The following is a 12,787-nucleotide window of genomic DNA, read 5'->3' on the forward strand; positions in this document are numbered from 1 at the left end:
ACCTGGCCCAGTTCGGGTTTAGATTACTCACAGGAGATTTAGTAACAAAAACTACATAAATAAAACAGTCTTCACACAATTACCTTGGGTGCCAGATTCCTCTGCAAAGATATTAATTTATTTCATCTCACTCTCGAAAGCGGTGTCGAGTTGAGTAAATGATAATGACACCTTAATATTATGTGACTGACGGTATGGCTCAATGTACACAACTGAGTTTACACAATATCGTCCACTGTTACTTCAATTTAACACAGTTATTAACGATTAACATCCACAAGTAAGGTCGGTTAACAATATAAACTTCTCTTCGAACGAGTCAGCTCAGTCGACCAGGGTGGAGAGCGTTGCCTTGGCGACGGGACAGAACAGTGGAGACCCACAGTGCTACACTAAAAACCAGTCAGAAATCAGTTGGGAAGGCTGTTTCGGGAAGATAATACACCAGCTATGAGAGCTATTCACTGTTCAAAAATTAATGGTCTTTGACAGCATGTGAAAAGACGTCTACACTCGCTGGTGTCAGAATGTGCTCTCCCATTGTATAATGTCTTGGCTGACAACATTTAATGCTTTACAAACTTGCAGAATAAAAGTAACTCTGAAAAATAAGTTATACACTGTATAGCTAAACTCCTACGCAGCTAACATGACCAAACTGCTCTTTTTCCACAATGTCCTCTTTTTCTCAATTTCTCAAATTTCTCGGCCTGAGAAGAGAGAGAGCCAAGGCCGAACATTTCACATTATTTACGGTGGACAGCTTGACCACCACCGGGGCAAACAGAGGAAGAGAGAGAGAGGAGGAGGAGGAGGAGAGAGAGAGAGAATGGAGAAGCTAGGCAAGGGGGATTTTGGTTAACATCGCCAGCCGGAGTCATGGCAGAGGTGCACATTCAAGGCTCGATGTCATTAAAGGGAAACCTGAGCATTCATACTTCAAACTGTTACAATCTACAGCGCTCTGCTTCTACAACATTCTCCAATATGCATAACTTTATGATATCATTGTACTTGACATACATCAATTGGTATATTTACATGCGCTACCGTATCATCTAACAGTCTATGTTTAATTTCTCTTCTGTTGTCCTACAAATAATACAATGTAATAATTTACACTATAAAGTAAGTGATCATTACTTATGTCACTGTTCACCATAAAACTACCTTAACAATTAAATAGCCATCACCAGGGTTACATGTGTATCTGGATATTCAAAACAACTGCAATCGTATAACTGCTGTAGATCATTAATTATGAAATACAATGTTATACACTTGCGAATCTGCAAACGCTATATACATAAAAGTTGGTTTGTGAGAATGATAAATTAGACGTCTTGTCCTGACTTGTCACAGTGCTACTTTCAGAATGACATGTAATTATTATTCTTCTGAAAGGCAATTTGACACATATCTCACATGAAATCGTTGCTTGCTTACTGGAAAGATCAATACGGATATTTCCAAATGTATACACTCTATACAACTACAAGGTGGTAATCCAATACAACGTGGACAACATTAACAAAGAAACAAGGATATTTCAAGCTTACCTGTTTCGGGAAGATAATACACCAGCTATGAGAGCTATTTACTGTTCAAAAATTAGGGGTCTTTGACAGCATGTGAAAAGGCGTCTACACTCGCTGGTGTCAGAATGTGCTCTCAGTGAGTGAGAGCAATCTCTTCCCCCAAAAAGCAGGCAAAACCACTGGTTTATAGGAACAGCTGCTAGGCTGAGCCTCACCCTCACATTCCAATGTTTAGGGTTGGAGGTTATTCTTGGTAATGATGGAACCTACTTGATGAGAGTGGACAGCTTTATACTCACGTGGATGGGGGGGGGGGGGTTCTCCTACCATTTACAATAATAATGTGCGGGAAGCTGTACACAAACATTTGATCAAATAATATGCCCACACAATTAATGCATTTTATATAACAAAAAAGGTTGGGGTAGAATGTTTAAAACTATTCCTACAATATACTCAATATCAACAAGATGGATTAAGTCAATCCATATTCCTGAACCATATTTGTCAACAGCGAGGGAACAGGGCCTGACATTTCCCCTCCTAGTATTATGTCGTCCCGACATGACGCTATGGAAGTAAGTAAGCATGAAGCAAGGCAAGACTCTGCCTTTGCAAAGCCAACTGCTCTTCAAGGAACTTGACTTTCCTACTCCCCAGGGTGCCATACCAAAGTCGGTCAGGTGGAGCTCGACGCCTTGAAGACCGTCTTGGAGGCATGGGTTGTTCTTCCGCTACATCAGGCTGGGTTGACGGCAATGACTCATCGGCCGATGTGTCACCCGCAGCTTCATGTTCAACGTTTTCCTCTGCCTCACGTATCTCAGTCACTTCGGGTAATTCTTCTTCAGGCTCCCTCTCTACAGGTATGAATTCCTCGGCACGAGGGTTCAAGATCGGAGGGGGCTGGTCTGGTTTACGAATGGGAAGACGTCGGCGGGGAGCCAGGGTTGGATGAGTTTTAATGACAACGGGGTACAAAGTATCCTGTACTACAATGTCTGAGTCGGTAGATGAAAAATCAGGGACACGAGAGGGCTGAGGGTTCTCTGCAGATGGTCGTGGGGTAGGGAGAGGGATGTCTGGTTCAGATGGAAGGAAACCACATCACTCTGATCAGCACTGATTCGCCGAATGACGCGATATTGTTTACTTCTCCACCGGTCTGCCAGTTTGTGTTTGCCCTTGAGGCCAACGTTCTTCACCAATACTCGGTCTCCAACAGCCAGGGCATGGTACCGAACAGAGACATCACGACACTTCTTTTGGTAGGCCGCATTCTTCTGGGCTTGGTTTGCAGCAAGCTTATGGGCTTGGTTTAAGCGGCGGCGCAGGTCTTAGATGTACTTGTGATGGGACTTGGCGGAGACTTGTGGCTTGGTGATGCCAAACTGCACATCGATGGGCAGGCGGGGCTCTCTTCCAAACATTAGCATGTAGGGTGATGTCTCGTAGAGGTGTGTCTCGTGCAATTGTACGCATGCACTAGGGGTCTAACGTAGAGCCGCCACTGCTGCTTCTTGTTGTCCTCAAGGGTGCCAAGCATGTTGATAAGGGTCTGGTTGAACCTTTCTACTTGGCCATACCCCAGAGGATGGTAGGGCTGGCTTCAAAATCTCTCCCCTTGTCAGAGTGCAGCCTCTCAGGAAACCCGTAATAGATGAAAAATTGTTCCCACAGCACTCTTGCAACACTCTTGGCCGTCTGATCTTTGGTTGGATATGCTTGCGCATATCGGGTGAAATGATCAGTTATGACTAGTTTGTTGGAAATATTCTTGTTGTCTGGCTCTAATGACAGGAAATCCATGCATATTAGTTCCATGGGGGCAGTCGTTGTAGAATTAACCAGGGGTGCTTCTCTCTGGGCTCTCTGCTTCCGTTGCACACACATCTCACAAGTACGACATCTGTGCTCTACTTCTGCTTCCATACGCGGCCAGTATAATCTCGATCTAAGGAGGTCGAAGGTCCTCTCTTGTCCCAGGTGGCCAACGTCATCATGGAGACGACGAAACGCTTCTGCTCGATGGCTACGTGGTAGAACAAGTTGTCTTGCCCGGTTGCCTCGAGGGGAGGCGCTCATCTTGTATAATACACCGTTGTCCATTTGGAGGTTTTCACGATGCCGCAGGATCACTCTGGCTTCCTCTGCCATCTCTGACCTCGTCTTTGTTGTGAGAGGAGTGCCACTCTCTATGAACTCGATAACTTGGCGGATGGGGTTGATGAGTTTGTCCTAAACCGCCTGAGGCAAACTCATCAGGAATGGCCCCTTCTGAATCAGTAATGGCATCCACTAGGGCACACCCTTCACTATCATTCTCTGCATCTTCACCCTCAGCGTCCTGGACAGAAATGCTGAATTCATGACTCTGACAGACTGCTCGGAATGCCTCTTGTGAACAAATACCATCACCAGGGTCTCTGAGGCGTTCTTGGAGTTTGAAGATCTTCTATTGTCTGCTTGCGAATTCCTCGTCATCCCCGGGAGAAGCTTGCGGTATTCTGGATAAGGCATCTGCATCTGCGTTTGTCTTGCCAGGCCTATGCTTGAGTGTGAAGTCAAAGTTAGCTAGAGCTGCCAACCAACGATGGCTTGTCGCATCAAGCTTTGCCGATGAAAGAACAAAGGTGAGGGGGTTGTTATCTGTCACTACGGTGAATGTGGCACCGTGGAGATAGTCTATGAACTTCTCAGTGACGGCCCACTTCTAGCTTGTGAGCCAGGTAATTGGCCTTACTCTTGGAGAGTCCCCTGCTGGCGTAGGCTATTGGTCTTTCTCTGCCATCAACTCGTTGGTAGAGTGCTGTACCGATGCCACAAGTACTGGCGTCTGTGTGTAGGATGAATGGTGCGGAGTAATCAGCAAAGGCCAGTATGGGTGCTGAGGTTAGCATGTCCCTCAACCTCTGAAATGCAGCTTGGCACTCAACACCCCAATTGTCGCCAAAGGGTGTTGTGGGTTTGGGTCTGTTGGGTTTCTCTTTACCGCCAGATGGTTTCCTCCCTCGCTTCCGGACTGGTTCATACAACTTAATCACATCATGGAGGGGTTTTGCAACTCTGCTGTAATGTGGAATGAAGCGTCGGTAGTAGCCAGTAAAGCCCAAGAATGTTTTCAGTTCCGTGGCTGAGTTAGGGTGTGGCCATTGCTGGACTGCAGACACTTTGCTTGGATCGGTGCTAACCCCATCTTGTGATACCACATGCCCAAGACACTTGACAGATGTCTGGGCGAAACAACACTTTTCTGGGTTCAGCTTCAGTCCGAAATCCTTCAGCCTAGTCAGGACCTTGTCTAGTCGTTGGAGGTGTTCCTCAAATGAAGAAGAAAAGACCAAGAGGTCATCCAGGTACACCAATACACCAGTCATGCTCATTTCCCCCATGTACTTTTCCATCAGGCGTTGGAAGGTAGCAGGAGCATTGGTTATCCCTTAGGGCATCCTGTTGAATTCGAAAAACCCCAGGGGACACCAAAAGGCAGTCTTCTGTTTGTCTGCCTCGTTCATCTCCACCTGGTAGTATCCGGATTTGAGATCCAGAGTGGAGAACAAGGCGGCTCGAGGCAAGGTGTGTAGGGTGTCTTCAATCTTGGGTATATTGTATTAGTCTCGTACAGTCCGCTGATTTAACTTCCGATAGTCTATGCAGCGCCGGAGGTTGCCATTTTTCTTTCTCACCAATACAATCGGAGATGCATATGGGCTCTGCGAGTCGCGGATAATCCCTTTGTCCTTCAGCTCCTGAAGATGGCGACCTGTATCCTCATCGTCGGTCGGGGGTATGCGTCAGCAACTCTCACGAAATGGTGTCTTATCGATCAGCTGAATTCGGTGCTTAAGAGCGGATGTGCACCCAATATCAAGGTCATCGGTAGAGAAAGCATCTCGATGGGAATGAAGTAGGCTGCTCAATCTCTGTTTGTCTTCCTCAGATAACGAAGAGCCATCAATCTGACTCTGGAACAGGACATCATTTGGTGAGGACCTACTGCCCTCTGTAGTGTGGCACTGGGCATGCCACAATGGAGGGTGGGATCCTGGGTGATCATTGGTCATCATTGGCGTTAAATCGTCAACTATCACTGCTCCAGGAGGGAGCTCTACATCATGATTAGACACGTTTGTCACAATTAATTCACACGCATTTGTAGATGTCCTTGACAGGTTGGTGAAGGTCCTCCCTATCATCAGACCTCCTGCGGAGAAACAGTCCTCTTCTCTCTCAGAGAGTACTGCAGCTGGATTGTAGGGTGAACATTCAATAGAGGCGGGCAGCATCCTTGTTTCTCCACTTTTCAACTGCACTGATGTAGTCTTAGGTAGACGGACTTCAAGGGCCTGCTCATCTAAAGTGAGGTCAGTATTCAACGATTCCAAGTGTTGAAAAGCTGAGATGAGGGGGCTCTTAACCTTCATAGTCTGGAGGAAATTGGTCCCATTCTCCTGCTTTCACTTGTCCAGCATTCGTCTTACAACACTGGTGCTGGTGCCGATAAGGAGGGGAGTCCTATCTCGGCCATTTCTGGTGGGTTTTATGAGTGCGAGGGTGGTCGTCTCTGCTTCCACGCCGGCTTCTTTGGAGGGAAACCGCAGATGTATCTCTATATACCCAATGTAGGGTACCTTGCTACCGCTCGCACCCACAACCAGCAAATCCTCTAATGGCTCCAGGGGACGGTGTTTCACATGCTGTCTGTAGAACGCTTCTGACAAACATGTCACCTGGGAGCCAGTATCCACAAGGCATTTATACAGGGTGCCATTAACCAAGGCCACAACTGTGGGTTGGTTACCCACAAGAGAGCTCGGCGGAACTTTGGAGGGTCCCGTCTTGGCCCTAGATTCATGGAACTCTATGTGAAGAGGTGCACTCTGTCTTATGGGACTTTCCTTTCCCTGTGTGGCCACCGGTCGTCCCGTTACAGATGGCCGCCTCCTTTTCCCGCTGACTGGGTTCGCGACACCATCTTGGATTGCACAAGAGCGGCATTAGTCTCTCCCTCGCACTGTTCCAGTCGGTGCCCATCTTCGCCACAGTTGTAACAAAACAGTGTCCGTCTTCTTCTTTGATTGCGTGGGGGCCCCCTTGAAAATGAGTTAGTAGGTGCTGCCAGCTGCTGCTGGAGTGACGTGACTTGTTTCTGCAGCTCAGCAATGCGTTCATCAAAAGGCGAGGCTGCAGTTTGTTCGGCCGAAAGAGCCTTTTTCTTGCCCATTATGTCCTCCCTTCCGGCGCTCCGCCTTGTCAAGCTGCTTCTGCTCCTCCTGTCTAACCTCCTGAGGAAGGGCAACGAAAGTGGATGGTGTAGGCCACCGTTTGAGGTCGAGTTCCACCAGAAGAGGATCATTGTAAAGGCAACCTCTCAAAAACTGTTGCACTATAACATTGTCTCCTCGTTCAGGGGCAACTCCGCCGGCATCAAGGGCTCATGAAAGGTGACTTTGCAGACGAAGGAGGTATTCAGCTGCCGTTTCATGCTCCTGCTGGTAGCACTCACTACATTAGAGTTCATCCTCATCAGTCGTATGCCTTCTCATGACCTTCAAGACACTGGGCTGCGGTAACATCCATCCCCAGTGCCCAAATGATGTCACTGGCAGGTGGGAGTAGCGATTCAGCAATCCTGTTGTACTTTTCGGAGTCTGACAGATCTCTATCTTCCACGAGCTGCTGGGCAGGACGCCGCCAACTTTCGAAATCAAACTCCCCACTTGGCACAGGGGAACAAACACAGAAGAGTCTGAGTCTCCTTCGCTGGATGGAAGGTGACGTCACGACGTCTTTGACTATGGTTTCTTGGACAGCTTTTGGTATGGTTACCTCTGGGTTTGACTGGGAGGATACAGGGGGATCTAAAGACAAGTCGGCAAGGGTTTTGCCATGTTCTCCAAGCAGCTTAGCCAGGGCAGCTTGGAAATCGGATTTCTCTTCTACCTGGGACATGATTCCAAGATATTTGTTAGCTTGTCAACAGGAATGAAAATATTGCAGAGCAAAAAGAATTAGAAATGAACAGCAGGGCACCAAAATTTCAATATTTAGATGTTATGGAAAATTTGTGTCAAAACTATAGAGTGTTCACAACAACTTGAATAAAGTTATCAATTGTTTTAAGAATACAAATTGACACCTGTCAGTGGTAGGCCACTACTGCACTGCACATTTAAATTAAGGGTGATTATTGAAATGATCACACTTAAACATAAAAATATGCTATGTCCACTTGGGGTTACTTGCAGTTACCTCATAGTATCACAATAAGGAACAACTATATTAAAGCTGACACTTCAAATCAATTCTGTCAGTGCAATTAGCATAAGATGTAAAAAAAAATAACTGCTTAAAAAAGGTTATCAACAAATCTGAAAGAGTTTGAAGGTAATACAAAATTTCTCTTCAAAATTATAATCCGGGCAGTGCCTCAATTTTGTGTCACAGGTTAATTCATAACCTGGCCCAGTTCGGGTTTAGATTACTTCCAGGAGATTTAGTAACAAAAACAACATAAATAAAACAGTCTTCACACAATTATCTTTGGTGCCAGATTCCTCTGCAAAGATATTAATTTATCTTATCTCACTCTCGACCGTGGTGTCGAGTTGAGTAAATGATAATGACACCTTAATGTGACTGACGGTATGGCTCAATGTACACAACTGAGTTTACACAATATCATCCACTGTTACTTCAATTTAACACAGTTATTAACGATTAACATCCACAAGTAAGGTCGGTTAACAATATAAACTTCTCTTCGAACGAGTCAGCTCAGTCGACCAGGGTGGAGAGCGTTGCCTTGGAGACGGGACAGAATAGTGGAGACCCACAGTGCTACACTCAAAACCAGTCAGAAATAAGGGGGGGGGGGAGTGGCTGTTTCGGGAAGATAATACACCAGCTATGAGAGCTATTCACTGTTCAAAAATTAGGGATCTTTGACAGCATGTGAAAAGGGGTCTACACTCGCTGGTGTCAGAATGTGCTCTCCCATTGTATAATGTCTTGGCTGACAACATTTAATGCTTTACAAACTTGCAGAATAAAAGTAACTCTGAAAAATAAGTTATACACTGTATAGCTAAACTCCTACGCAGCTAACATGACCAAACTGCTCTTTTTCCACAATCTCCTCTTTTTCTCAATTTCTCAATTTTGTCGGCCTGAGAAGAGAGAGAGCCAAGGCCGAACATTTCATAATAGGGAGTTTTCGATTGGGTGAACGAGAAGGACGTGCCGCCGAGCGCAACCGTACGTCAAGGCGTCACGTCTGTACGTTGACCCGCTTCCAAAACACATTTCGATTTCGGGCGCCGGCGTCACGTCTCGTGGCGTGTGCAGGAAGCAACCTGTGCCTTGCGTGCATATATGCGGAATTTGTGACTCGTTTCTGTACTTGTAATATTTATTTTGACATTGACTAGATGCGTATCCTGGGAGGAATTATGTGGATTTTAAAACACGATGCAAATGCACTGCTGCACTAGCTAGGCCAAAAGCACCAAGATCTGTTTGCGTACAGCATTACGTGTAAATGCATGTGTGGGACTACGGTAGGCAGTTGCAAAGTGCGAAACAGTGAAAACGGGCAAATAAAGTAGGTACCAGAGGCTGTAGTTTGTATGTCAGCGCTGCTGCTGTGACGTATCAAGATCATAAACTATCATGTAATTAGAATATAAATATTCTCTCGAAAGAAAAAGGAAAACAGGTGAACTGAGCACGGATGTCCGGAGAGTCATCGTGCTCCAGTTTTCGCACGATACCCGAGAGGATTGTGACGTCATAGCAAGGTGGGTTGAGCGCGGCGCAACCGATTTGGGTGGACGGTGATAACCGGGGTTAACGCGTTCGAAATTTGTGCGATGAGCCGAGGGTCGACACTCACGCATGCGCAGTACGTAAAAACTACGTCATAACAGGGTGACGCATGGCTCAACGTGCAAATCGAAAAGTCCCTATTACAGTCGTTTTACTTTGGCCCTTAGAAGCCACCATACATATATTTACGGTGGACAGCTTGACCACCACCGGGGCAAACAGAGGAAGAGAGAGAGGAGGAGGAGGAGGGGAGAGAGGGAGAGAGAGAGAGAATGGAGAAGCTAGGCAAGGGGGATTTTGGTTAACATTGCCAGCCGGAGTCATGGCAGAGGTGCACATTAAAGGCTCGATGTCATTAAAGGGCAGCCTGAGCATTCATACTTCAAACTGTTACAATCTACAGCGCTCTGGTTCTACAACATTCTCCAATATGCATAACTTTATGATATCATCGTACTTGACATACATCAACTGCTATATTTACATGCGCTACCATATCATCTAACAGTCCATGTTTAATTTCTCTTCTGTTGTCCTACAAATAATACAATGTAACAATTTACACTCTAAAGTAAGTGATCATTACTTGTGTCACTGTTCACCATAAAACTACCTCAACAATTAAATAGCCATCACCAGAGTTACATGTGTATCTGGCTATTTAAAACAACTGCAATTGTATAACTGCTGTAGATCATTAATTATGAAATATGATACAATGTTATAAACTTGCGAATCTGCAAATGCTATTTACATAAAAGTTGGTTTGTCAGAATGACAAATTAGACGTCTTGTCCTGACTTGTCACAGTCCTACTTTCAGAATGGCAGGTAATAATTATTCTTCTGAAAGGTGATTTGACACATATCTCACATGAAATCGTTGCTTACTCATTGGAAAGATCAATACGGATATTTCCAAATCTATACACTCTAAACAACTACAAGGTGGTAATCCAATACAAAGTGGACAACATTAACAATGAAATAAGGATATTTCAAGCTTACCTGTTTCTGGAAGATAATACACCAGCTATGAGAGCTATTTACTGTTCAAAAATTAGGGGGTTTTGACAGCATGTGAAAAGGCGTCTACACTCGCTGGTGTCAGAATGTGCTCTCAGTGAATGAAAGCAATCTCTTCCCCAAAACAGGCAAAACCACTGGTTTACAGAAACAGCTGCTATAGGCGCGCCTCACATTCCAATGTTTAGGGTTCGAGGTCATTCTTGGTAATGATGGAACCTACTTGATAAGAGTGGACAGCTTTATTGTCACATAGATTGGGGGGGGGGTGGGTTCTCCTACCATTTACAATAATAATGTGCGGGAAGCTGTTCACAAACATTTGATCAAATAGTATGCACACACAATTAATGCATTTTATATAACAAAAAAAAAAAGGTTGGGGTAGAATGTTTAAAACTATTCCTAAAATATACTCAATATCAACAAGATAGATTAAGTCAATCCATATTCCTGAACCATATTTGTCAACAGCGAGAGAACAGGGCCTGACACTTGGAACACCGGTCTTTATTTGAGTTGGGAGCTATTTTGATACCGATCGAATTGAGAAATTGTCACCCTTCTTTTGTCTTTTCTTCTTCTTTTTTGTTGTTGATTGGTACAGGCCGCCTAATTCTGGACGTGCAGTTTTAGATACATGAGAAGATTTGCTCACATTCATGGCAAATTTCAACTGTCATTTAATTATCATGGATGATACAAATTGTGATATTCATAGAAAACCTTTTTCTCCGAATATAAGCAAATACAATCAGATGAATAATATTTATAGATTTTATCAACTAGATAGTACGATATTCACCAGAGTTACTGAAGAGACACCCACTCTTATCGATCATATGCTGACAAATAACTCTGAACAGTATTACATCTATAAATTGTCTGAATGTTCTGGAAGAAATGAATCATGGAATGTTCTCAAATCTTTTCTGCCAAATAACGGCACATCGTCTCATATCTTTCTTGTGATGATACATACAGTAAAGCCTTCGAATGTAATGAACAATTTGCTAGTGTAGCTGTGAATTTGTTAAATGAACATCAGGTTGAAAAACTGACGTGACTGAAGTAGGTATTATCAGAGAATCCGTATCTTATGATTATGGACACATTTACAGTTGTATCTGAAGCTAAATTTATGAACGATGTAAAAAAAATCGACTGTAATTGGTTGTATATCAGTTGAGATTTTGAAAGTATGTGCTGATATATTGAATTAGTCAGTAACGTATGAATCTATTATTGAAGGAGTTGTCCCAGAGTCATGAAAAATAGCCAAGGTAATTCCGATATGTAAAAAAGGAGATAAGTCGAACCCTGATAATTACAGGCAGGCCAAATTCCCTGCTACCTTGTTTCTCGAAAATACTCGAGCACATAGTTTTGCTGCAATTATCACACCATCTTAATGTGAACAATTTCTTAACATCGGTTCAGACTAGATTCAGGGCAAATCATTCCACTGTGACTGCCCTTGTAAAGGTAACTGATGAATGGTTTTTGGCCATGGATGAAGGTAAATATGCTGGGGCGATATTCGTCGACCTACGGAAAGCGTTTGACACTGTCGACCACAATGTAATGTTAGACAAGTTGTCGAGAATTGGCATAAATGGAGGTACACTTCAGTGGTTCCAGAGTTATCTGACGGGCAGAAAGATAGTGACTGAGGTCAACAACGCATTGTCTGATGAAATGTACTTAACCCATGGCGTGCCACAGGGCTCTCTTCTTGGCCCTCTACTGTTTTGCGTTTTCATTAACGACCTGCCTCGCATTTCTCAGTCATGTCGTGTTCATCTTTATGCAGATGATACAGTTATTTATTACTCCAACAAAGATGTTAAAGTCTTGGAGTCCACTTTAAACAAAGGTATGCAAGTTTTGGATCAGTTGATGTGACAGAACAAATTATTGGTCAATTATTCAAAGAACGTCCGTATGCTTTTTTGGTACGAGATTTATGCTCTCAAGGTGAAATACAGTAGATGTAAATATAAAAAAATACCCATATTCGATATGTTGAAACGATAGAATATCTTGGAATTCATATCGATTCATTTCATCTTATTTTGGCCTTGCAAGCTGGAACAACTGTGGAAAAAAAAAACCCAGTATGTTTCCTTTTTCCATTTTCAACTCTCTCCCACTAAGCGCATAGAGACGCTACAGTATACATGCAGTATCAAATACGCTGTATAAGCACTGTATTGTCATCATTATCATTACCATTATTACATCTATTGCTTGACGCCTATGTCGTATAAAAATATAGAAAAATGATAAGAACATTCCAAAGCCACTAACATCCATAATTACTTCACATTTTGGTCCTTCTGCAAATGACAGCCAAGAAATAAACACTATTTCGCCTGCTATTTTATTGTTACATAA

At 43.9% G+C, this 12,787-nt stretch overlaps 1 pseudogene; it reads right to left on the reverse strand.

Annotated features, from left to right (window-relative positions):
* Positions 1 to 6,465: 6,465 nt before the first annotated feature.
* LOC140231752 (paraneoplastic antigen Ma3-like) lies at positions 6,466 to 7,490 on the reverse strand (annotated as a pseudogene).
* Between the last annotated feature and the right edge of the window lie 5,297 nt (positions 7,491 to 12,787).

The sequence above is a fragment of the Diadema setosum genome, chromosome 8 (genome assembly GCF_964275005.1).
Source record: "Diadema setosum chromosome 8, eeDiaSeto1, whole genome shotgun sequence".
In the NCBI taxonomy this organism is placed as follows: Eukaryota; Metazoa; Echinodermata; class Echinoidea; order Diadematoida; family Diadematidae; genus Diadema; species Diadema setosum.